Source organism: Thermobia domestica, chromosome 5, assembly GCF_964235325.1.
Source record: "Thermobia domestica chromosome 5, izTheDome1.hap1.1, whole genome shotgun sequence".
NCBI classification, from domain to species: domain Eukaryota; kingdom Metazoa; phylum Arthropoda; class Insecta; order Zygentoma; family Lepismatidae; genus Thermobia; species Thermobia domestica.
In genome coordinates this window covers 73,673,755-73,700,366 of record NC_137458.1, presented here as the reverse complement: position 1 = coordinate 73,700,366, position 26,612 = coordinate 73,673,755, and positions in this window count along the sequence as shown.

Below are 26,612 nucleotides of genomic sequence, written 5' to 3'. Positions count from 1 at the left end.
AAAAGCTTCACTAGAATAATTAGGGGAAGTACAGTTGAGGTTTATAATAAACCATTTTCTGGAAATGGTAAGAAAATGGTGAATTTCTGAGGTAGAATGAGATTTTTTTAAAATTTCATGCTTACTTTGTTATATATCGCCATGATACTTGTAGGATATATTCTTGGAGTACTACGGTTTATTTCCAGATAGTTTTCGTCTGTCTGATGGCAGCGTTTCCAGCCAAAACAATTAATTCCTACTATTAGGTGAAAAATTCGGAAAAAATCCCTTTTCCCTTCTATTATTACTCTCTTACTGGCTACATTGAAACAAACGTATCACTACCTGAAAGCTTCCTCTTTGCCCTACAGAACGCATCATAAAAAGTTTCAATAGGATAATTAGAGAAGCTGTAGCCTTGGCGTATTTGATTTTTGCTTCTCAGGCCTAAAAAGTGTCAAAATTTCATGTGTATGACAGATTTTTCCCCCTCTTTGAATGGAAGCCAGCGACTTCAGGATTTCACTGTACCTTGTCAACACAACAAAGATTTGTTTAGGTGACTTGAACTCATATAGCAGCAGTGGTGCTAGATACAAAAAATTTTGAAATTCGGTTAGGGAATTTTTTGTAAATTTTCACCCCTACATTTCCCTCAATAATTTCCCACTCGTTGGCAACAATGCAATGCAACTTACACCAAAAAATACCCACTTCTATTTTCTAAAAAACAAGACCTTAACCATATCAATCAAATGAACAATTTTTGAGCAATAAGTCACTAACTGACAAGGTAGGAAAACGCCAAAAATGACCTGGGGCCGAAAGGAATAATCGCACAATTTTGCTCGTATAGGTACAAAGAAACAAATGATTTGTAAGTTACAATGGCTTCGACTCAAGTTCTGTTGATTATTTCAATAATCGGCCACATAAATCAATAAATAATAGTTGCCAAAAAAAAACAGACTTTTGAAAAAAACATGAAAAAGAACGATGTTTTTTATTGAAAAAAAAACTTCACAGAAAAAAAAACGTTTTTTACAACACTAGTAAGTATTATGTAAGAATTTGTATCTGCTGTTCTACACCAATTGCACTGATTATAGAAAACGTAGAGAATCCACTTTCATTTTCTCTACAAATCTAGAATAGTGTATTCTTTCTTACTATTAGAATATGTTATCCTTTAAATATATAAGTTACTAGAAGCTGGAATGCCCGTTCCTTTCACTCGGAGAATAGGTGTGTGAAAAACACTTCTCGCATAGGGTATCCACTTCAATGAAAGCATACTGACAAAAATCCATAATGTTACTCCTTGTTATACCCATCGCTCAACTCTTTTCAGCCCTATGTCGATTGAGGCTAAATTTGGACTTCATCACCATCGGGAATGTATCTTAGCGATCCAACAAACTATGAATTAGACACTAATGTTGGTCGTTTTGTACTCTTTTCACATATCAACCTATCAACTATTTCCTTCTCTACCTCACATCACCATCCCAATGGGAGATGAATTTGGAATTACATTGTAACGGGATTATCATCATTCATCTTAACAATACTGAAAACTATGGATTCGACACTAATATCGCTCGTTTTTTCCTAGTTTTACATGTTACCACCGGCCATCCAAACTAGGTGTGTCTTACCCCACAGTAAACGATTCTAGATTGTAAATCATATCTGTACCAAGATTTGGGAAGTGCTCCAAAAGCTTCCAGAGTTATAAAGGAACACATTTATGTTTATATGATATAGATACAAAATGCCACCTTTACGCTCTTTAAAACAAACATTTTTAAAACGACGCGACACGTTTCCAGTTATTTTTAGTGAGAACTTAATATACCGTGTTTCACGTACTTAACTTGAGGAGTTCGTGATATAGTAAAAATCTTCGCATAAATTTGAACCCCGTCCTTTTCTTCGCGTAAATTGAACCCCCTCCTTAAGGTATGCATTTTAATTAAAGTAATATCATTAAATCCCGGTAAGGTAGGTACGAGCTATATTTTTTAATTAAATCATTTCAATCGGTTGAGTCATTTTGCCATAATTCGATTACTAACAAGATTTTGTTTTTATTTAATACATTAATAAATAAATTACAAGAATTATCTTTCAATTAAATCGATTAAATCACTTAGAAATTATCCATAAACTAAATTGCACGGAGAGTTAGTTTCGCACATCCTATGCAGTATGTGAGGGAAGTATTAACTTCCATATATATGGTTTCTATATTCTGTAACCTTGTTGGAAAATGGTAACCAGTTCCCCATATTTTAAAGATTACATTCAACCTACGTAGAAACATTAGCCCATCCTTTAAGGTTGTAAAAATCCCAATTCACTAAAATATATATTTAGTTTAATTTTCTGTTTGTGGAGAAGAATACAGGAATACATGGAGATTGACGGTCAGGTCTTCTTGAATAATACTATAATATAGATCTGTCGTGATTCCTCCAAACAGTCTTACTATAGAAAAAGTTACCGTAATTTTTATTTCTAAAACTTTTCAGATAATTGAAAAAAATTTACAACCGTGATGCCAAGGGTAAGTTTGCATTCTAAGAATCAGTATATCTATATTACATTTGAATGGGAGTAGGTGATCGGTCTGTGGCAATCAGAAGGTAAACTAGAGCTAAACTGCAGTAGAATACAGTAGCATTCACTGCTGTATGTTTTTAGTTACTCTCAAAGTTCAAGTACCTGTAATTCGAAAGTTTAAGAAATTTAATTTGATAAATCCAAGAAAAAAATAAACGTAAATACTATACCATTCATTAAAGGTTAAATTTTGTATTAATCTGTACCTAGATATTCATTAGCTGAAAATATTTTACCGAATATTCCTTTAAGATATACACGTATGTTACACACGTATTTTGTACGCAAGTATGTTATTGCAACCATCCTAAATGTCTCAAAATAATATCAATTTTTATGTCATGTAATACAGTTTGAATCTATTCTGAAGCAATTGTAAATAATATCTACCATGATGAATTGTTTATTACTCCTCCAGCAAAATCTTGGTACAGTGATTTTTTCAATGTAAAATGTTCAGAATATTTCTATATATTTATAGGTTACAAATATCGTATGTAATTAAACCTCTATTAATTTATACCTCTCAATAACCGATATCTACATAATATTGACATTTTTGACCGACAAAATGATATACCGCAAATCCTTTTATAGAATGGATAATCTCAGATATGGACTCGAGAATTCTTGTTCGTACCTTCCAATATTTTGAAACTTGGCATAATGTACACGAAATATTCTCACTATTCAAACATTTTAAACGAATTTGTACAGAAAATGATTTAAATTAGATGAAAATTAATCTGAGCACAGCATAGTAGACAGAAAGTTAATATCAAATAATTCAGTTATTTTTTCATAATGATGAGACAAACAATGTCAATTGAAAAATGAGAAAAACTATTGAAATATACCCCCTTCCACCTTTAAAGGTAATTTTGTTTTTTAAAAAAACGCTGTGATATGTATTCTTATTAAACAGTTCATATTCAATGTTTCATGTTCCTATCTTAAGGATCTTACTCTATTTTAGATACTAATTTTAAATTCAATCTTCTACTTCGGATACCTATTTACTTAAAGTAGCGTCACAAAATACCTGTTCGACTTGAGTACTATGTTCAAAAGTTGTTTAAACTGTTGTGCTATTCCCGCACAATATGATTGTAAAAATGTTCATTTTTATTTTTTGAATCTAGAAGATTAAATACTATAAAAATATACCACTTTCCGCCTTAAAAGTGATTTCCTAGGAAACGCTAGGACACATTTTACGGAGGGAAAAATTAAGCATTTAAAAGGATAATACGTAGATTGTCGCTGCAGGACATGCATAATTTCTGTTTATGTGCGGCTGTACACAGTTGACGTGGCTAAGCAACAAATCTATACGTAGCCTGGTAAATAAAGTCTTGTGTGTCAAACAGAATCCTACTAAAATTCTGCTTCCTTGGATTTTCTAGATTAAATATTACCTTCTTATCTCTCAGTGCACTTACCTTTTCAACTTAAGACATTAGTGATATAATAGACTTTTGGTTTAAATTGTTGACACCAATAAAATTCACAGTTCTAGCTTACAACTTAAGTAAACATGATTCGATAGAATGTATTTGGTTATTTTAATTTGTTTTACGAGCATATATCCATTTATTTGACCAACTTAATATTTATGGTTCTTGTGTCTAAAGTACGCACTTCCGACCATATATTTATTAGATCATGTTGCAATAGTTCGTGTCTTTAGTTAGTGTTTTTATCTTCTTCTTGTATTTTGAACACCTGTTTTATTTTACTTTATATCAGAGAACTAAACTGTCGAGTCAATTTCTTATGTTTATCTTTCTTTGTTGGTACAATGGTGCGTGTCGTTCTATGATTTAGTATACGCACTCTTATACTTACGGAAACATTTAAAAATGTTTGATAAGATCATAAAACTATGGATAAAGCAATAAGAAAATCTATAGCAATCCAACTTCTTGCATCATATCAGCAGTCATACTGTCAATGGGTAGCATGATTCGGACTTTCATTTCAGAAATACTACAATAAAGGTAAAATTGAAAAGAAAATATTATCCTTCACCCTTTAAAATACAATGGAATTGAATTTGAGATGGAAACACACTTTGCTAATAGTTTATAATCATCCTCAGTTTTACAACTAATCAATGGCCTCAGGAAGGGCTGTTTCACACATATCCACAGTTTCACGAGAATCTGATATGTGGGCTTCCATCTTGTATCAGTATGAAGATAGTCCGTTGAATTTGGGGTCATTTTTTAATGGACAAGCTCCCACAATGCAAGTGGGATTATGGGAGGGTAAGTTTGAGAAGTCCAAAAGTACCTTTGAACAATGATAACTGGGTGACTTAAAAAAACAAATTAACAAAACAAAATAACTTTCTCTCTACCTTTGAAAACATTTTGCAAATCCTGACGTCACCGATACGACACGAAGTAAAGAGTTTGCAAAGGAAACGAAATCATGGATGGCGGAAAATACAAAAACATTCTGATTGTCGCCGAACATTCATCCAATTGTAACAGAAGAAAGTGACGAAATACCCATTCAAGAGAATGCAAGCTCTACGGCAGGAAATGGACTTTACAGGTCATCCATGAAACTAGACATGAGGATTTACACGATCACTCCTACGAGAAGTTGACTGTCAATTCCCGACAGAAACGAATCGAGCAAAAAGTCTGATTAAGGCAAAAAAAAGTCACAACAAAGTAAAACATCCCGTTGAAACAGAAGCAATCTGGTTCTTCTCTAATTGACAGAAATGGCCCCACAACAACAAATGGTTTGCCTTAAATAGTAGAGGATGTCCTTAGTGTCATGCAAACAAAATTTCCCTACGCTGTGATGATGTTTCGATGTGTTAATCATGTAGTGATGACGTGGTGACACCACATGTCTTTGACCAACAATTCAGGCTCAATTCGAATGGCTATGTTGAGTTGTTTAACACCATAGTCGAGCTTCGGATCGAGAGCGCTACTAGAAGACACCACGTGTAGCAGTAAGATTCAATTCCCTACCATATCACTGAAAATACTCACAAGCGTTTGTCACAAAATGTTTATGATTACACCAGTGAAAGCGTCAAGCTAATTCAATCACCAAGACCCAAACCCAGGTTGCGTTTTTTTCTCATTTAGTAGATTGTATTTGTAGCATAAATCAGATTACTGAACCACTTCGCGGTAGTTCTGTATTCTGAGCATGACTTTCTAAGTAGTGATGTGAGGTTGAAAATTGTCCCCTATATTTTTCCGGAAAATTTTCCGTTCTAAAAAAAATATCAGTAATCAAGTAACAATTCCTCAGCAATCAGGAAATTGATTGAATTCATGTATAGAAATGTTAAAAACTGAAAGATCGTTTAAAGAATCTGAAAATTTTATGACTCAGACAATTTTCAGTACTATGTAGGAACAAGTTAAACAATTTTTCAAGAATCGAAATATTTTCTGCCTTATATGGAAAATTTGAAATTTTTATGAGTTGGAAAGTTTTATTGCTCTGTAGAAACAAGTGTAAGGAATTTTCATAGATCGGAAAAGGTTCATCACGATGTAGAAACAAGTGGAAAACACTTTTCATAGCCCGGACAATTTTGAATATTATGTATAGTGATGTTAGGTGGAAAATTTTCCACTGTGTTTAACTGCACATAGAGCTACAAAATTGAATTTCAGTAGAGGAAACTTAGTCAGCAACAAATTATAATTTTCCAATTAGTTTTCGGGAACAGGAAAATTTTCTATTTCAAGTTGGGAAATAAAATTTTACAGTGTTTCTCTCTCTCTCTCTCTCTCTCTCTCTCTCTCTCTCTCTCTCTCTCTCTCTCTCTCTCTCTTGCTCTGCGAGCTTCTTCGATGCTAAGCGGTTAGCATATGCGCCTTTGGCATTAAAAACCTGGTTTCGATTCCCAGCGGGAGCTCATGTATTTCGTGACTCGTCGCTACAATACTAATATCATTTCTCGAATTGAGATGTGTGCACAGTCTTTGGGAAACTTCCATACGAAGAAACCACATCAGCCAGATAGTGTGATCAGCATGAAAATTGTAATGAGAGTGTAGTTATAACATATATTAAATTTTCATTTTGTATTTGTAACATGAGATAAAGCTGAAGTATGTCGAATTACGCGTGATCATTAGCTATCTTGGAAGAAGGGATCTATACATTTCTTTTCCATTTCTATTCATTATTCCATTAGTACTGTTACACAATTGCCATGCGTTTTACTTTCCCGACCAGGTAAGATGTAGCCTCAAAGAAAAATATTATTAACTGCATAAGCGTTTGTGAAGATCCTTTTCGTTGTTTGTGATAGAATAAAGCATATGGATCTGGTTTGATTTCGTGATATGCGTGTTCTTGTACATGCCATATGTATAACGTAGAATGCTAAGTGAAAGCTGATAGACGATATTAAATTTTTAGGGCACTAGAAAATGTTTTCCTGGGCTGTTTTTCATTTATGCTGATAGCTTTGCACTGCTTCGTCTTCTCACCGGGACTATCTCTTAATGTCCTCTCAAAATTGTAAATTAACTTGTAATTAAATTGTAAATTACCTAAATACTAAGATTAAGCCCATCAGTAGCTATGAGGCTCTCGAGGTTCATTAAGTAGGTTCTAAAGCTTGAGATCATATTCTTCATATTTAGATAAATCTTGGCATCATATTTCAGTAGGACAATGTAGAATCAAATGTTTCTCAAAATATGAAGCTTTTCTCCCAAGATGAGACGGGCTTACATGGCAGTCTGATATGTAGTCTATCCAACACAAGAAAGATGGAATTGGCCAAGGCGATGTTTATCAAGGACCTCTAGTACGAGATACTGACAATGTTTATTAAGATCACGTATAAATAAAGGAAATAATTGTTTCAGCAGGAATGTGTATCAAAGAACGGCTGTTGCAGAGACCGCATGCAACATTAATAACGGTCAGTGAGTCAGGCACACTGCACTTTACATTTTAGCATTTTCATCAAAACAGATGCTACTTCAAAGGAAAATATCTTTTGTATTATAGTGTGCTGCAGTGCGTTGCAAATACACGACTCAATTTCAAACGGATGTAATGTCAGCATCTATTCCATTTGAAATTAAATTTTATTTCTTGCGTTTTCCTGATTTAAACGTATTAACGCTCGTAAGTACGAGATAATTTTAAGAATGCGGTTTTAGAGGAGACTGTAATACATGGACACCAGACCCACGCACAAAAAATAATGTCAACTAGCAGAGCTTCTCTCCATCATCCGAAGTCATTCAAATCATTGAAAGTATGAAGCATGCAAATGTTTTAGTAAGTAAATGTGTTTTGAATTTGATTTTAATTTACTTTTAATAATATAACTCTACTCACCATCATAGGTATTGAGATCCATTGAAGTGTATACTGAAATAACAAGTCCCTGTCCGCTTGATAGTACTTGTTCCTCTCTAGGATCGATCTTGTGCTCCCAACCATGGTTGACATGTCTCTATTAAAATAATGAATTTCAAATAAATTATCTCTATTCTAAATACGCTGTTAGGAACATATTTAAGAACATCTCGAATGCATCGTCCTGCTCAAAACAAAATTGCACTAGAGAATGTATTATGAAGCAAGGATGAGCTGATCGTATTGTACGTAGAAGACATGCAGTCCATAGTTTGAAAGCCACTGAACAACATAACGAATGTACTTGGGTTGTACAAACTATGTACTCACTGCCAAGACGACGACTAGGTCTGTAACAGGCTCTGTGTTTGTTAAGAATAATTGACTTTTACGTTGGACGAAAAATTCAGTGATCCATTGGTCTTGTATATGATTAAAGCAAGTAGAGGTTTCTTTTAAAAAAGCATAGTCCCAAGTGAGCTCAAAATGCATCGGCTAGTGCCCTAATTAAAGCTACAGGACGGCTTATGCAATCGGAGATATTAGCATCACATATGAGTTCATGAACACTAAATAATCAATTGATAAAGGCAAGTTTCCTGCGTTTTTTAGGCCTGTAGATGAGCGAAAGAGAGCCCATACTATGCCGAATCCACATCTATCATTCTACGTAGTATGGTAATAAAAGATATACATGTTGGACAATTTACACGTACTAAGATACGCCCTTATAATATTTAAAATAACAGATACAAGACGCCGAAATTTCGTAAAGTGCTAATATCAACATGGAACCATTGTTTGACATACACTGCCATTCAGCACCATTGAAAATGTTGCCGACCCAACACATTTTTTAAATTACGCTACGCCAGATTGTTAGATACTTCAAATCACCATGTTGAATGAAAACTTACAATAGCACACGTGAGTACAGTATTGCAAATTAAGTACCCTATAGTATCACGTTGAAAAACATCCGAATTCTGGAGGATTTTACACTTCTACAAAATAAAATTGCGCCTGAAATTTTCTAAGCACTTACAATTGTGAGTATGGGAGGGAAAATAATAGGTGGGAAAGTCATAGGAAAAAAAGAATAGTGAAGCCCACCTAACACATCTTGCTGTTTGCTGTTTGAAATATTCAAGTCCTATTCCATTATATAATGCAATGTTAGTTTCAGAACAAAATAGTCCCTTGGTAAATGCAGAAAAATTTTTGTTTACTGCGAGAAAACACACATGCTTTTTAGTCCAAAGAAAATCATATAAAAAACAAGGAGAATTTTAAGGAGTTCCTTCACTATCAATACAACTGAAACATCTCAACACAGTTTGTTTAATACTCGTACATGTTTAGTTAATCTTTTTCTGTTGAGATTCAAAACTTTTGAACCTAGTTGAAATTCAACTTTTTTATTTATTTTTGTAAAATCTTTTCCGTTACTCTTAGTTTCCTGTTTCGGATTTTATGATTCGCTTCCTTCTATATTTCTTCAGAAGACGCCATGCTTTGGAAGGTAGCTGACTGATTGCCGTTCTATCCGATAGTTTTCTACACTCCAAGGAAATGAATAATCTGAGCAGTTATTCCTGTTTTAAGGGTACAAAGATACTACTAAATTGTTACTGAAATGGGTTACAGCATTTGTTTTCTCCAAGTGTGTGCATTTAGGGGGGTGCTATGGATTTCACTCTGACAAAAATGTATGCCCAATTGATAAAGACAATTTTAATCCCTAGCACAAGCAATTTTCCTTCCTCTAGATTTTTTTCGAATATTCATCATAATAGAAACCGAGAACAACTTGTATTTTGTAGACGAAAGTATTACAATTAGTAATAAATATTGTTATAGAGATTGGTTTACCGAAACTTAGATGTTTACCCTGTCCGTGCGTCCGTCCGTCCACAAGACGAAACCATTTCAAAGATTATTTGATGAATCACCACCAAATTTGTTCAGTATATTGAGGGTAAAAAGCTTGGAGTCGAGTTTGGTTATGAAAGTAATATTAAAACCGAAAGAAATAGAAAATAAAACAATCAACGGTTTTTACATTGATCACTGTAGACACAAAGCGTTATATATATATATATATATATCTATATATATATATATATATATATATATATATATATATATATATATATATATATATATATATATATATATATATATATATATATATATATATCAAGAAGCAGTTTTCTGTAATCGATTAAGCATGCCAAGAGTACGCTTCATCTATGTCCCTTTTATTCTCTACTAACCCTTTGGGGATCTCATGGTACAATTTGTACCATACGGGGTGTTTCATGGTACATTGCGTTATAACTCTCCTATTTGAGCTTTTTCGTCCGTTTTTTTTTTTTTTTTTTTTTTTTTGTTTGTTTTTCAAGTCCAGAGGCATTGCAGAAGACATTACGGATGGTTTCACAACTTCCTGCGTCGAGATGATGACGTCATAAATCAAATTTATATTTTCGTGTAATACTTTTTGGGGGGGTTATGTAAAGTATTTTTGGCGGGCTTATTTTTGCACGTAGAAGATTGAAATTTTGCACAAACATGCAGTCCACCGAGTAGTATTTACCAGATTTTTTCTTCAGATTTCTGCGTTAAAACAGGGGGGGGGATCCAGAGGGTCAAAAAGTTGAAAAAAGGGATATTTTTACCCAAAAATCCCGTTTTCCCTCATTTTCTCGCCTTAGATACATGATGGAGACAAGTGAATGGTACCGCCTGAAAGGCAGTTCTATTCTGAAGAGAATGATGTGCGACACATGGCTCTAGGGTAATTAGAGAAGTGTCAGGGAATTTATATTAAAATATACTTCTGTATAGGGGAATTTTGGACATTTTCGGTACTATTTTTGTGCTGGCTTATTTTTGCACCTAGAAGATTGAAATTGTGCAGAAACATTCCGTCCACCGAGTAGTATTTACCAGATTTTGTTCAGATTTCTGCTTTAAAACAGTGGGATACAGAGGGGCTAAACGTTGAAAAAGGGAAATTTTTACCAAAAAAATCCTTTCACGGGATTTTCCCGCTTCAGATACATAAGGGGGACAAGTGGATGGTACCGGCTGAAAGGCAGTTCTATTCTGAAGAAAATGGTGGGCGAAACATGACCCTAGGGTAATCAGGGATGTCTCAGGGAATGTTTAAAAATTTCCCTCTGTATAGGGGGATATGGGACATTGTCGGTATATTTTTTTTGGCGGGCTTACTTTTGCACTTGGAAAATTGAAATTGTTCATAAACATTCAGCCCACCGAGTAGTATTTGCCAGATTTTTTTCAGATCTCTGCCTTAAAACAAGGGGGATCCAGGGGGGCTAAAAGTTGAAAAAAGGATATTTAGACCCAAAAAATCCCGTTTTTCCTCATTTTCCCGCCTTAGATACATGATGGAGAAACGTGGGTCATACCGCCTGAAAGGCAGTTCTATTCTCAAGAGGATGATGAGAGAATTTTTTACCTGAGATCATGGTGTTTTACGGTAATTTGGGGCATGTTGGAAATTCTTGATAAAATTTCTCCCGCCCTTTGTATTCAAGATAGAAACTTGAAATTTGGCACACACATTTAGTATACCAAGTGCTATTGATCAGATTTTTTTAGATGGTTACGTTCACATAGGGTCGCTCCAGGGTTGCCCAAAGTTCGAGAAAAAATTTTCCCTCTGAAATTTTCCCTTTGACATCATTTTTCCAGCTCCTGGTATATGGTGTGAGCATGCAAGTGGTATGATTTGAAAGACAGCTTCATTCTGAAGAGAATGAGGTATGAACCATGATCCTAGGATAAACAGTGACGATGCAGTAGCTGCTTGACTGAAAGTCTAAAAAATAGCCCAAAAACCCCGGATCTCTTAAGGGCTAAAACCAGAAACCCAAGTCCACTGCAACGTTTGATATCAGTATTAATCTACACTGACCAAAAATAATAAGAGATAGTGACAGGAATTTCTGTTTAGCGTTCTAAGAATAGGACATATCTGTTCTAACATATTATTCAATTCGGAAAATTCAGGTATACACTACATTCGGGCTTAAGAGTGATCGCCATAGATTAGAAACCTTAACGGATAGCAAAAAGCAGTTTCCTGCTGCATAAAATGGACCACTTCCGGTCTGAGTGATGGTCGATGTAGAGTAAAAGCAAGAAGTTGTCTTCTGTCGTGAATTAATTGCACAAGAATATGTTTTGTCTTAAATTTAACCTCTCCACAACAATGAATTCCTCATTTTTTCTCGTACTTTTTCACGTTCCAATTCCTTAGTCATTGCTTCTGCCCACGCTCAGTTTAAATGACTACTCCGTAAGCTTTGTATCGCTTTTCCCTGGTGCTCCTTGACAGATTTCAATTCACTCCGCGAATTATTTAATGTTGTAAATGACAAACGTACGAGGTATAATTAATATTTTTTTAACACTGATCCATTTATATGGCTAAGAATTTGAGATGTCAAAGGTAAATCCTAGATCTTTAACTTGTTTTCTTTCGTTGTTTGCTACCTCGTTGATTTTGTATTTCTTAGCATCACATTGAATTTTTCGTTGTCATATATATGTTTTCACAGATTATGTGCAAGAAATGATTTTTTCACCAGTAATTTACAGTAACTGTATTTTAATATTTCTGCAATAGATAATTATAATAGTCATTATTAACTATTCTAAAATTAACTATGTAATCTGCGTATAATAGTATTTTTGAATATATATACTTTGTGGCTTAGTTGTTGACAAATAGAGAGAAATACGAAGGGCCAAAGAGGGATTCTTGGGGTATTCCTTTCCGTTGAGGACGTTCAACATTTGCGAAAATGGTTAAGGTAAAACATTATATTCAGACATTTATTTACATATCGTGTTTATTGTATAGTACATGAATGTGTCATTGAAATATATATAAATGGATTATTTACCTTCTGGTTATTGTAGAAACTATATTATTGTTTTCAGGCCTCTAAAGCTCCAAATTCTGGATTTGACAAATATGTTCTTCTCTGCCTGAAAACCTCATGCCAAAGACATTTTATATATGGTACGGTTTAACTTAAATCATGCGATCTTAATCAGACTCGACATTGTGGTAGCTCTTCACTGATCTTAGTCATGCTTGGGAATGATTATTGTATGCAAACCTTCAGTCCCTAAGTTCATATACAATTCAAGTCAAATTAATGAAGATTTTTCACTACTATGCGTGACTTTCAGCTACATTACTAAAAATTATTCAATTTCATAGTTTGAAAGTTGGAAAAGTTAATGTAAAATTTTTGTTAAAGAAACTGCCATAGAGCTTTGCAATAGCTCTGAATATACCTGATCAATCTATCATCCTCCATCACCATTTACTATTGAACAATATAGCAAGTTATACCCCCTTCGATCTCCACTGCCATACTGACAAGTAAATTGTTTTGTGTTTAAAATAGTATTGATGTTAACATTTCATTTGAAAAAATCTCACATTTTAGCAAAAATAAAAATATTTGAAAATATTGCTGCAGCATATATTGTATGAACTAAAATTACTCTTCATGTTTAAGATATTACGTTCTATTTCCTTCCGTCTAAACATTTGAAGCGTCGGTGCTATTCTACGAGAAAATTGTAACGAGTCGCCCTTAGGACACCCCCCGACTCTGCGACTGGATGGACTCGTCCCATGATGTCGACGTAAGAGAAGCAAGAGATTGTTATAAAAAAAAAGGGAATGGATATTATAATAATGTAACTAATGTTGTTAGAAAAAATGTTAGCTCTATTAAGAACTCAAGTTTCATCTTTGTATTTTTCCGTTAAAAATTTAAAAAGAAGAAAAGTTAGAAAGAAAAGAGTAGGGAGTGCGCGAATACAAGAATAAAAGTGGAAATCATTCATGCTGCGCGTCACCTGGTTGATAGGCTTCGTGTTATGCGGCTGCCATGTGCCGGCATACTTTCTCCTAGCTTGGATCGCGGAACAGATCGTCTTCTTCGAGTTGCTTGCGTGGTTTGGATCACGGAACAGTTCGTTTTCTTCGAGTTGCTTGTGTAGTATGGTTTATAGAACGGAACTTCTACTTCGAGTGGCTTTGGTCGATGTCTGTGTGTGTGTTCACAGTAATATCAAACGGGAACAATGAGTATATTGGGAATTACGGCTCAGTGGAAAGTTATTCTGTTAAGCTTCTTTAAGCTGAAAGATATCAGGAGATTGGGAGCTGAGACAGGAGTTGTGCGGGGGACCAAACGAGGTCAACATTGTGCCCGCTTATATTTTCCGAATTTATCCAAGTAACCAGTGTAATCGTTTGATTACGATAGCTTCAGAGTTATATCTGGTTAATTTATTGGAGCCTTTTTGCCCTAAGGATAAATTAAGGATTTTTGTGGGATACTAAATTTGTGATAGAAAAAAACAAATTGAGAAACGAAAGAGTTACTTGCTTTGGTTTTAATGCAGGAAGCTTTTTTAGTGAGCTAAACTGCTATGACAAGTACTCGTATTATATGCCAAAACTATTCCAGTTTGATTTTTGACGAGAATCTTTTAATGGTTTTATATAATAAGTGCCGGTTTTGATCAATATGTTCATTCGCTTCTTGTGATGTTACTATGATCAGTCGATGAAGCCCAGGCCAAAATTGAAAGATCGAGAGACAAGGTAACAGAGAGAAGAAAAATTTGGTGGATGAAGTTTCAATTTTAGTAGTAGATATGCTACATTGTGAACTATTCCTGTCCGGTCGTCAGTAGAATTTACCGCTTCGACAAGGACATTATTTGTATTCGAATTAAATTGTTCATCGTTTTAGTCAAATCCTCCCCAGAATATTATTTAAAATTGGTGGAATGGTAATTCCGGAGAAAAGCTATGAACTAGTTTGAAGAAGAGAACGAAATTTCGCGGTTATTCCTTGTGAATATGTTGTTATATTTTGTTGCTTTAGTAAGACTCGTTGAATCGTGCATATTTTTTTTAATTTTTGCTCAATGGTTTCCAATAAGAATTCTTGATCGTACAATCAAGAGTAAATATTTCGCAAAACATTTAAACAGAAGGTTAATTACGCAGACACTTATTTATCTGAAAACGATTAGTAATAATAGAAATAATTCTTTTCTTATTTTGGAAATTTAGAATATTTATTGATCTTTGCAGTCACCTTAAAAAATAATTGGACTAGGTATAAATTTTAGTAACGATTATTGCTTACTATATATTGAATTTGATTGGAATGAAATTCATATGATTAACTTTGAGAGTTTTCATGTCACCAGGAAAATTCTTCTACAGTCGCCGGCAAAAAATATTGGTATTATAAGTATTGAGTCAACTTTGAGAATTTTGTATGCTATTGAAGAAAGAATTTAATGAAGGAAATTTTAGATTGAATAAATATAGTAAATACCCATAAGGTTCAGATTAATTAAATTAAGTTATTAATTTTCTCAATTACTTTGAGAATTTACTTTTGACCTTTGAATGTTATATTTGAATGTATTCAGAATCAAATATTTTGAGATACCGAAGTTTGCAATCTGACTTTGCGATTGAATTTAACTATCGAGTTTTTGAGTCGAGAATTAATTTAATTGAATAGTCCTAATTGGAAATCAATTACGAATAATTTTGCGGGTTACATATATATATTATCATTTGTTGTTATTGTTGTCTTGTATATATATATATTAATCTAACGCATTAGTGTATATACACAACCACCTTTTTGTTGTAATAAAATTTCTTATTCAAAATTTGAATTTTGGTTGTTCATTATTTATTATTATTAATTATTGCTTGATTTACATTTGTGCATTGTGTTAATCGTATTCACAAGGAATATTTATCCGGACCAACTATCGTGGCGACTTGAGTTGATGTATCTGTTCTGCCAAGACCCTTCTTTCGGATCTGCTGCGCGAGTTTAAATCGATTGTCAACTTGATATTTTTTGTTAATTATTTTTAATTGTGGCTCTCGATTTGGATTCGTGTAGTGGGGTTAGGACGAGAGGGTCTTTACACTAGACTAGAAGAAAGTAACATAAAAAAGTGCAGTATAAGAAATGTACCTAGTTATTGCAATAGATGAATGATTATATATCAGTTTTCAAATTTGTATCTATTCCCTTAATTTGTTTATGATTCTCTTATGCGAAAGTTTTTTTCAAGTTAATAATAATAATTAGAAATAATTGTGATTTGTTGTCTCCTCCGAAAAATTGAAATTACGCAGCTAGTATTTGGTCGAGTCGATTTTCATTTGTGTAGAAATAGTGGTAGACTTAGACTTAGTATTTATATTAATATTAAGCAACATTTATTATATATTACTTGTATTGTGTTTATGCTTATTGAATTTCAGTATGAAGGAGGATATTAGAGATCATAAAGTTATTAATATTCCTGAAACCAAATATTTAACGTTGAAATGCCACGAGGCATGTCGATGTAGATAGAAGTTTAGAATTTGGATGGGTTAATATGGAATTAACTCCTCCTAGGCAGGGTAGTTTATATATACGACAAATACCATCGGCTTTTGTTAATTTATCAAATCGATCCACCCAATCTTCGAATGGTATTTACGGTTTCAGCCGTATGGTAAATGCTACTAGTGTAGATGGTTCGAGAATGAATCAGAGACAGGTGTCCTTTGCTGAACCGATGTGAAATGGAAGTTGTTCAAGACCTTCCAATAATAATCTTGTAGGTGATGGGCGTTTGCGCCATAAATATTTAAATTTAGGAAACTATTAAGTAAGTTTCTTGTATTAGAAATTCCACTCCTCGAGTGGGTAGTGATAATATGTTTACGCAGAAACCCGACTTTCGATCAGAGATTAGGAATACCGAATCTTGTAGACCTAATGTTGTTTTATCAAATCAAGGTTCATATGTAGAGTCAAATCGCTCTGATTCTAACATTGAGCATAAATTAATGATTAAGTATACTCATATGCGATCTTTGAATTATTTAGAAAGTAGATTACGAGATATTAAGAATGTTAATGGCAAAAATAGTATTCAGGTATTCGAAATGCTATTCAAGATGGAAGAAATATTATTGGATAGCAGTTATTCTTTCGGAATGCTACTTTCTGTTTTAATTCCAAAATGTGAAGGAGAAATATTAAAATTAGTTACTACACCGTTGAATGATAACATGAGTTGGGTGAAGTTCAAGCAGAATATATTAATGAAATTTGTTACTTCCCATTACTATTCATTCATTAATAGGAGAGCGTGTTTATAGGAAACAGTGAAGCACTGAATATGTTAATTATTATGTCAAATCAATTATAGCTTCCATGGCTGTTTCGAACATGACTCTTGAGGAAAGAAACTTGATCAAAACAATATTGTGCTGGATGAATCCAAGTATTAGGTTTAAAATATTAAATTATTATGTACCTTCGAATAGATGGGAATTATTAGATATCTCCGAGAAGTTTGTTTTAAGATACAGAGAACAATTAGAATATAACCGTTATTGTGGGATTAACAAAGGTAAACCAAATATGGCATTATCCAGTAATAGTTCATCATCTCGAAATATTAAGAAGAACGATAATAGAAATAAATCGGTTCATAATGTAAAACTGAATTCAATGAATGAAATGTCTACGACTTCGATTTCTTCAGGGGTTCATTCATCAAAAAGAATCGGTCCGATCAAGGAGTGAATAAGAACTTTGATAGAATTCCATCTGAAATGGGCAGAGTTGTTGCGACGTTTGTTGTTGGCACAGTGAACAATGTACTAACTAGTGTTTGCGTCGATGAGGAGCCAAGTTTCAACCTTGTTACCATTGATAAGGTCAGGCGTTTTGGTTCCGAGAAATTCGTTTACGAAGTGGAAGAGAGAATTGTTAATGCTCCTTCGGGTTTAAACTTCATAACAAAAGAGGAGATTGTTCCTACTATCAATCTATCGGAACATTTCCAAACTGTCATCTTCAAGGTGGTCAAACAATTACCTTGTGATTGTTTGCTTGGGATGTCGTTTCTTCGAACTACGTCTGCTATATTAGACTATAATAAAAACCTTTTCATTTTGAACAATGGGAAAAGGAGGTTACTACTTCTGTATCGACGGGATGTGTTCAAACGTACTAATGATGGATTTAGATCCAGTGATCGTGGTGGCCAGCGAAAGTTTTCGCAGAATGAGTTGTCTTATAAAAATGTGGTCAATAATAACTCCTTGGGGCAGACTTCATTGTTCTTCAGGGCTGATATATCTTCCATGGAGATCAAAGAAAAGGGTGTCCAATGTGATTTGGATTTACAGCAACTGGAATCTCACATTTTAACCATCAACGCTCCGAGTTCTTCGCAACTTTTAGAACTGCGAGATTTTATTGAATGCAACTTGTCTAAGGGATATAGTGATGCAGTGGTAGCGTATCCCAAGATGGAAGAAGAGAAATTGGTTACAGTTGATAATCAGGAACTAGATGGTCTTGAAGACTTAGTGAAGTGTGATTCAATTGAACATCGAAAGAATACTTCAGTTGATTTAGCGATGATTTCAACCAATCGTGAGCCAGTTGAAAAAACTAATTATTGTCCAAAATCGGGTGATAGTTCGAGTGTTAAAGGTAAACTTGATGGATGTACTTCGTCAGTGGTGGATTACAAACAGAATCCCACTGTTAGTATAGAATTTTCGGATCGTTCAACTGTGGAGAAAAAGAAGACGAAGAAAAGGAAAAAGAAGAAGAATCGTTCCAAAGAGATGCTGAATCAATGTAAAGAAGTTACAACGAAGGACGAAGAAGCCAATGGCGCATTGGTCCATCAAAGTTTAATGCCAATTAACGAAAAAGAAGTGAAAAGTAGTTCGTGAGAAGCTTCTGATGCTGATGTTGAATTAGCTGAAAATTTTCGTACTCTTTTAAATCGGAATAAGAAGTATGTGTTGAAGAATTCATCTCGTCGGAAATTAAGGCTTGATCAGTCCGAGCACGTGAAAAACCATGAATGCATACAGGTTGAAAAACCAAAAAGTCACGATACCTGGAGCTATCGGGATCCGGATGTTGAATCATTTATTGACTATGTTAAGAACGAAAATGCCTGATGTTATAACAAACGCGTTGGGTGTATTAAAGATTTCGTAGGAAGGCTTTATTTGTCTGACAGTAAGCCATTTAAGCAAAATCCTTTTCCAATTCCCAAAAATAAAGAGAAAATCTTTGATGATCAAATCAGGGACTTGATAAGTCAGAAAATATTTATTGAGGTTGACCACTCGAATTATGCAAGTAGTTGTTTTTTTGTAATGAATAAAAACAACACTTTTAGGATCGTGGGAAACTATGTTAAGGCGAATGAACTTATTGTTAACGATCCTTATCCATCTCCTAACATTGAAGAAAGTTTAGCAGGGCTTGCAGACAAGCGTCTTCATACGAAAGTTGATCTCAAAAAAGCTTATAATCAAATATTATTGGATAATAACTAGCGTGACATAACAACTATTGTCACCTCTAAAGGGTTATACCAATATACTTGTGTACCTGTAGGTATTAAGACCGGTAGTAACATCTTATTGCGTGTTATGCTTAAAATACTTGGAGATCTTGAGAATGAAGGTGTTAAACCTTTTTTGATGATGTCTTAATATCTTCTGATAGTATAGAGAGCCACAAGAGAATTATCCGAAAGGTATTACAACGTTTTAGGAAATATAATGTTACTGTTTCGCCGCATAAGTGTATGTTATTCCACACTAGAATAAATTACTTAGAATACGTAATTTCTGGTTACGAGATGCAAATTCATCCGGCTAGAGTAGCTGCGATTAAAAATCTACCACCACCTCGTAATAGGAGAAGCCTTATGAAGCTACTTGGTTTCTTTAGCTATTATGCTAAATTTACATCTGAGATGCAAGAGATCATGGGTCCTCTCAGTGAATTGAAGTCTACAAGTTTGCCTGGACTTCTGAACATCAGAGTATTCTAGATAAATTGAAAAATATCTTGATGGAAAACGTTGTCCTCAAAACTCCGGATTTAAATAAAAGGTTCACACTTAACGTCGACGGATCCGGGAAGAGTATAGCAGGATGTCTGTCTCAGGAAAACAACAATGGGGAAATGTAACCCGTCGCTTACTATAGTAAGAAATTGTCTGAGGCAGACAGGCACCGCAGTATTTATGAGATAGAGTTCATAAGTCTCGTTAAAACCATTGCCACACTCAGGAACTATTTGGTTCGTGAGTTTAATGTCCTTACAGAGAATAAAACACTAACTTGGATATTGAGTAATTCCAAACGTCTATTGGAGTATGGACCACTCGTCGAGACCCTTTGTCAATTTTCCTTTAAAATAAAACATGTTAGGTCAAGCGACAATTTAGTTGCCGATGTTTTGACAAGGGTGTATGACCCCTTTGAGTTTAATGTTATTGATGGTCCTCTGGGTTTGGCAGCTTTTACTAATAATATGAGATTGGCGTATTCTTGGAGACTTCCATTAGTAAAGGATCTGATAGATCAACTTCAAAAGGAGGATCCAGAATTAAAAGTATTGATAGATAAAATTAGTAGTGGTGATTCTGTTCCAGGGTTGTTCTTAATAAGAATATTCTCACGAAGAGAACTAATTCTGCCATCAATGTCTATAAGATAAGGACCTGCGAAGGGTCTTAGTGGAGTACTATCACCAAGATAAATTGGTTGGTGGACACTTCGGGATTTATAAGACTCTGAGAAAGCTGCTCAAACGCTTTACATGGGACAAAATGAAAGAGGAGGTTACAGAATTTGTTAGGACCTGTCATAGGTGCCAATTAACTACAGAACAGAATCAAAGAAAAATGGCTCTTCTTCTGTCGGAGTACAGTAAAAGAGTAGGTGCTCACTGGATGTTTGATATCATAGGGATTTTGTCCAATTCTAGGGGGTATAAGTTTATCCTGATATGTGTCGATAATGCCCGTCGTTTTGTAGTACTGGAGAAATTGAGAACTTTAACATCGACGTCTATAGCCAGTAAGATGACTGAAACTTTCAGTAGAATTGGCTTCCCAGAAGCAATATCGACTGATAATGCCTCAGTCTTCGTTTCTGATTATTTTAGGAAATTCCTATTTGGGCTTGAAATTAAACATATTAAACGGAGTCCATACCATCCAGGTGGTAACGCTGCAGATAGATTCATAAAAACCTTGAAATCCTCCTTCAGAGCTTATTTTTCTAATAAGCAACATTTATGGGCAACACTTATTCCAGACTTGCAGTACACTTTGAATATTGGAGAGCATTCTGGGCTAAAGATGTGTCCCATCTAAGCCTTTTACGGACGTCCGAGTTATACCCCATTAGAAATCGATGGAACATATGTAAGTCTGATATCGCTGGTAAATCTTCCCATGATATTTGGCTGAAAGCCTTGGCCAATATGGAAAAGAGCTGGAACAATAGGAGGAAGCTCATGATGCAGCGTAGAAGAGAAGTAACAATTAATATCGGAGATAAGGTTATACTCCGTACACATATTAAATCCTCTTTAAAGGATCGCGTAGCCAAATCTCTCAGTGACAAATGGCATGGGCTGTATATTTTCAGGAAATTCCTCACACCAAATACCATTTTTGTCTATGACGAGAATGATACTTTGACTTCTTATAGAAGGAGCCACGTATCTGACGTTAAGATTTATTGTGAACCGACAACGTAAGATTGAATTTGTACTGGAAGAGATAGGAAAATGAAAAGTAAGACATAGATAATTTAAATAATTGAATATATATAGCAAGGAATCATTTAGGTACATATTTATTAGTATATGTAACTTCTTTACTCTTGTTGAAACGATTCTGAAACCGTGGCCACAGATTCAACAAAAAATTACAGTTTTGGTAAGACTGATTATTCTATATTAATATTTATCTTAAATTTTATAAATAGCATTTATTGAATTATGTATATATAATTTTGTTTTGTACATCTTTTAATATTTCTTTCTATTTTTTATTTATTGCTATATTCCTTGCCAGGTGTTGAAAATTTTGCATTTTGCAAAAAATTTTCTTTACGGCGGGGTGGATGTAACGAGTTGCCCTTAGGACACCCCCCGACTCTGCGACTGGATGGACTCGTCCCATGATGTCGACGTAAGAGAAGCAAAAGATTGTTATAAAAAAGGGAATGGATATTAGCAAAATGTAACTATATTGTTAGAAAAAATGTTAGCTCTTTAAGAACTCAAGTTTTATCTTTGTATTTTTGTTAAACATTTAAAAAAAGGTAGAAAGAAAAGAGTAGGGAGTGCGCGAATACAAGAATAAAAATGGAAATCATTCATGTTGCGCGTCACGTGTTTGATAGGCTTCGTGTTATGCGGCTGCCTTGTGCCGGCATACTTTCTCCTAGCTTGGATCGCGGAACAGATGGTCTTCTTCGAGTTGCTTGCGTAGTTTCGATCACAGAACAGATCGTCTTCTTCGAGTTGCTTGCGTGGTTTGGATCGCGGAACAGTTTGTCTTCCCCGAGTTGCTTGTGTAGTATGGTTTATAGAACGGAACTTCAAATTCGACTGGCTTTGGTCGATGTCTGTATGTGTATTCCCCACTAATGTCAAACGGGAGGAATGAGTATATTGGGAATTACGGCCAAAGGAAAGAAAAGTGTTGACAGAAAGTGTTGTGTGAAAAGAACAGCTACGAACTAGTTTGAAGAAGAGAACTGAACAGAAGGTTAATTACGCAGACATTTATTTATCTGAAAACGATTAGTAATAATAGAAATAATTCTTTTCTTATTTTGGAAATTTAGAATATTTATTGATCTTTGCACAGTCACCTTAAAAAATAATTGGACTAGGTATCAATTTTGGTAACGAGTATTGCTTACTATATATTGAATTTGATTGGAATGAAATTCATATGATTAACTTTGAGAGTTTTCATGTCACCAGCAAAATTCTTGTACAGTCGCCGGCAAAAGTTTTGGTACTATAAGTATTGAGTCAACTTTGAGAATTTTGTATGCTATTAAGGAAAGAATTTAATGAAGGAAATTTTAGATAGAATAAATATAGTAAATACTCATAAGGTTCAGACTAATTAAATTAAATTATTAATTTTCTGAATTACTTGGAGAATTTACTTTTGACTTTGAATGTTATATTTGAATGTATTCAGAATCAAATATTTGCAATCTGGCTTTGCGATTGAATTTAACTATCGAGTTTTTGAGTCGAGAATTAATTTAATTGATTAGTTCTGCTTGGAAATCAATTACCAATAATTTTGCGGGTTACATATATATATTATCATTTGTTGTTGTTGTTGTTGTCTTGTGTATATATATTAATCTAACGCATTAGTGTATATACACAACCACCTTTTTGTTGTAATAAAATTTGTTATTCAAAATTTGAATTTTGGTTTTTCATTATTTATTATTATTAATTATTGCCTGATTTACATTTGTGCATTGTGTTAATCGTATTCACAAGGAATATTTATCCGGACCAACTATCGTGGCGACTTGAGTTGATGTATCTGTTCTGCCAAAACCCTTCTTTCGGATCTGCTGCGCGAGTTTAAATCGATTGTCAACTTGATATTTTTTGTTAATTATTTTTAATTGTGGCTCTCGATTTGGATTATTGTAGTGGGGTTAGGAGGAGAGGGTCGTTACAAAATGTTATACATGTTTATATTTTTAAATATTATTTTATAAAATAGTTATGAAGAATTCTAAAACTAATTAAAATATATTTCCCAGCCCAGAAAAGAACATTGAACCTTTTCTACTAATACAATATACTTACTGAATTTGATAAGAATTAAGGGTCAAACAGTTGAACGTTCCGGAAATGGATTCCTTGAACAATGCACAACATTCAAAAGGTTCACCATTCAATGAACAATTTACGACTATCAACTCACATGGACTGCAAAGAAATTAATACTTAGCAATAGTTTTCAATGTCTAAAATGCAATGGTTTATAATATTTAAGGGAAAAAATTAAGATTCTTATGCTGTGTCAATAGTAAGTAAACTGGTGAATCTTGAATTATAAATAGAAAGCAATGGTAAAGTATGATACTGGAAGAAACAAAGAAATATGTTTTTAGAAGAAAAAAGTGACACTTTAATATGTAAATAGTTACTTACACTAAAGCCACTGTGACTCATGATGGCCTTCCTAATATAGGAGTGAAATTGTCATTAGAAGCATATCCGATCACCATGACTAGTAACTCATGCTTTTTATGGTGATCTCATGGTAATGAGTTATTTTGGTATGGAATTCCATTCCGCAACCAACGCTGTTGACAGATGCTGCGTGGTCCTTGCTGCTTCTGAACGTGCTGCATGATGTCTCCTTAGAGCATCCCACACGTGCTCGATAAGAATTAAGACGGGAACGGGCATACCAATACATTCGTCGAACACTCTCTGGCTCCAATGGATTTCCTACTTGCACTGTTCGATCCGGTCGCGCTATGTCGTTTATAAAGATGATGTCTAGTCCGACTGAAACTCTGAAGAGACGCACGCTATAGGAGTATAGTGTCACAATAATGCTGGCCAGTGAGTCTGCCGAATGCACAAATTTAGAGACTGGTATGCTCAAAGAACATTACGTCATCTCCACACAAGAATATTTGGACCTCCAAAACAATTATGTACAACAACGTTTCTGGGTTCATTCGGTATTTCCATCTCTCGCCAGATGAGTGTACACACCCAGAATCACTACTCAAACTGAATCTGCTTTCATCACAGAAGAGAAAGCGACCGCTACTTCATGATCCAGTTCTAATGTTCTTTGCACCACCGTAAACAGTACCGCTGCCGGTCGCCGGGCAAAGAGATCATAAATGTCACTGAACATACTAGTATAAAGATTGAGCCTCTTTTGGTCATTTTAAATGTGTTTGTAATTGCAATCGCTGCTTGACGTCTGTCCCTTCTTGTCGGTTGCACAATATCCTCGTGAGACCCGAAATTTATCTCTATTTAAAATATTAATTATTCTGATTCCTTATATTCAAGAGGAAGCTCTAAGTAAATTATTTTACCATCCATAGGGATGGTTAAGGAGGTGTCGATATATCGATCACTAAATCAATATTTTTATCTCGTAAATAGATTTCAATGTAGAAATATGACATTTAGAAGTTCAATTACTACCACTAAAATGTGAAAAAGTAACTTTTATTTTTTAAATCCTAATAATATTGAATGCATGAGTTAAACTTCTGCCCTGTTATAGTAGCTTTTCCTTCGACGTAATAAAAATTGAAATTCTATAGTTTAACACGATTAGCATGTGCAATTTTTGACATAATTTGCTTGGACCTTTGCAAAGCAGATATTCCTGTTTACACACAAAAAAACTTTTACACATACGTTTATATTCTTTCATAACACTATTATTATTAGTATTAGTATTAAGTATTCTGCCTTTGACAGGTCTTGGGATTAATAGCTATGTTTTGCATGATCTTGTTGCCTGTATATTTTGTTGGAACTTGCAATACAAAATACACTAGCAAATGCAAATTTTTATACTCTTATTTTCTGCGTTGTATAGTGGTTTGTATTTCTGTATTTCTTTAAGAGTGAATTTAGTATTCCTTCTTCATCGCCTGCACTAGATCAGTGTTATCTGATGTAATGTCAGCACGCTGAAAGTAATAGCTATTGTGTAGTCCATAAAATTGGAAATATTCTTTCTGCCGAACGACATATTTTGAATTCTGGCGTGTTCTAGTGGTTTACATAATCTAAACGATCTACTTTTATGTACTTTTTATTGTTACAAGAATACGCATTTCAGTAAAATATTTTCGTGATTTTTCTATACGTTTGAGGTTTTCCCAAGATGTCTCTTTTAAAAAAAACGTCCAGATACTGGTCAAATTATTTCACGTCACTTAGGATCTTCGTTAATCTCTTATAACAAGAGTTGATGAAGTAGATTTCGTTTATTGTTTCTAATTTATACGAACTGCTAGCTTATGTTATTCTTAGATAGCAATGTTCCCATTAATGTAACCAATCAATAAAAAATAAACTTTAAACAACACATAAAACAAAAACAGGATAAACGTAACAAGAATTAACGTCAAAACCTGGTGAAATCACTTTCGAGAAAGGTGGAACAAAGAAAAGAAATATTATAGTGTAGTCAAATTACCAAGAATTAAGGAACAACTTAGTAACAAGCTGAAAATTGGTACATATGTTGGGAATGCTGTTACAAACAACATACTAAAAGTCCTCTGATATCCCATGTGACCTTCACCGCCATATTGCAAAATGGTCCTGGAAGTGTCAAATGACAATACCGAAATAAAAATCGCAATATCTTCGTTATGGTTGAACATAAAGAGATAACCTTATTGTCTTTTTATAGAATATAGATAACTCAATATTGTTATAGAGAAAAAAATTCATAAAACGCATACTTTTAGAAATATATGCTCCACATTCTTAAATTCCGAAACCTACCATCAAACTGATTTAAAATTTTATTGAACGTGGGAGTAATTATAAACAAATTAAAATTTGACATAGATATTGGTAAAGATTATTTAAATGATATACAAAAACCCCACAACTTCTACGTTCGTCATATTGGAAATGTCCAAATGT